Raw genomic sequence first — 2237 nt, 5'->3', positions numbered from 1 at the left:
GCATCAACACTGCGACGAGGCCAACTCGTGACGCATCACAATAAACTGTATAAGACCCGGAGCCTGAAGGAAATACCAATACTGGGGCTGTAGCCAAAGCTACCTTGAGCTTCTAGAAGCTCTCCTCACACTCTTCTATCCACCTGAATGGAGCACCCTTCTGGGTCAGCCTGGTCATAGGTGCTGCAATAGATGAGAATCCCTCAATAAGTCGACGGTAATAACCCGCCAAACCAAGAAAGCTCCGGATTTGTGTAGCTGAGGACAGTCTGGGCCAACTCTGCACTGCCTCCACCTTCTTCAGATCCACCTTGATCCCTTCACTTGATACTACGTGACCCAAAAATACCACTGAATCCAACCAAAAATCACATTTGAGAACTTTGCATATAATCTCTTCTCTCTCAAGGTCTGAAGCACTGTCCTCAGGTGCTACTCATGATCTTCCCGACTCCGGGAGTACACCGGAATGTCATTAATAAAGACAATGATGAACGAGTCAAGATAAGGCCGAAACACACTGTGCATCAAATGCATAAATGCTGCTGGGGAGTTGGTCAGCCCAAATGACATCACAAGGAACTCGTAATGACCATACTGAGTCCTGAAAGCAGTCTTCGGGATATTTGGCTCCCGAATCTTCAACTGATGATAACCTGAACGCAAGTCAATCTTGGAAAATACTCGGGCACCCTGTAACTAATCAAATAGGTCATCAATACAAGGCAAAGGATACCGGATCTCCACTGTAACTTTGTTCAACTGGCGATAATCAATGCACATACGCATAGAACCATCCTTTTCCTTCACAAACAAGACAGGAGCACCCCAAGGTGACACACTAGGCCGAATGAAGCCCTTATCAAGCAATTCCTGTAACTGTTCCTTCAACTCAAGAGGGGCCTATGGTAAGGAGGAATAGAGATGGGCTGAGTGCCCGGCAACAAATTAATGCCAAAATCAATATCTCTGTCGGGCGGCATGCACGAAAGATCAGATGGAAACACATCACGGAAATCCCTCACTACTGGGACCGACTCAACTGTAAGGGTATCAATACTGACATCTCTTGCATAGGCTAGATAAGCATCACACCCCCTCTCAACCATTCGTTGAGCTTTAAGAAATGAAATAACTCTGCTGGGAGTGTAATCTAAGGTACCCCTCCACTCTAATCGCGGTAAACCTAGCATAGCCAGCATTACAATCTTGCTGTGACAATCAAGAATAGCATAATGGGGCGACAACCAGTCCATGCTTAATAAAACATAAAAATATACTATCCGAGCAATAATAAATCGGCTCTGGTCTCAAAACCACTAAGAGTAATCAAATATGACTGATAAACGCGGTCCACAACAAGAGAATCCCCCACAGGAGTAGACACATAAACAGGGGAACTCAAAGAATCCCGGGTACGCCCAAATGCGGGGCAAAATAAGAGGACACATAGGAATAAGTGGAGCCTGGATCGAATAGAAACGATGCACCTCTATGACAGACCGGAACAATACTTGTAATGACAAAATCGGAAGCAACAGCCTCTGTACGGGCAGGAAGGGCATAGTATCTGACCTGGCCACCCCCTCTAGGGCAACCTCTACCTTCCCGACCTCCACCTGGAGCTGGCTGAGTAGGTGGGGTGGCAGTTGTGCTGTAATCATAGCCTTAGGACCTGGTGCAGCACGCTGTGGCTGAGAAGTCCATAGAGGTGCACCTCTCCTAAGCCTGAGGCAATCCCTCACCATATGACGAGTGTCGCTACACTCTAAACAAGCTCTGGGAGGACGTGGTGGTTGTGACTGGCTCGGGCCAGGTGTACTGGACTAACCGCTGATAACACCCGTGCAGGAGGCTCACTAGATACTAGAGGTGCATAATAAGGCTCCTGAGGTTTAGGAGGAGCTGGAATACCACTGGCGGCTGGAAAGCCTGAATGAACGGGGCGACTCACATAACCCCTACCATGACGAACTGCAGCTGGGGCATAGGCACCAGTATAATGGCCCGACTCTCGAGACCTCTAGGCCTCTCTCTCCTCCCTATCCCGAGCAAGCATGCCCTCTACTCTCCTAGCAATACTCACCACCTGCTGATACGAGATATCCATCTCCAAATCCCAGGACACGCAAGTCCTGATGTTGGGATTGAGTCCCTTAATAAACCGACTAACCCCCTCTCGAACCGTAGAAACCAAGGCTGGTTCATTTCTAGACAAGTCACTTAATCGGACTGCA

The sequence above is a fragment of the Nicotiana attenuata genome, chromosome 3 (genome assembly GCF_001879085.1).
Source record: "Nicotiana attenuata strain UT chromosome 3, NIATTr2, whole genome shotgun sequence".
Classification (NCBI taxonomy): Eukaryota; Viridiplantae; Streptophyta; class Magnoliopsida; order Solanales; family Solanaceae; genus Nicotiana; species Nicotiana attenuata.
The sequence above is the reverse complement of the archived record's forward strand: the minus strand, read 5'-3'. Positions refer to the sequence as shown.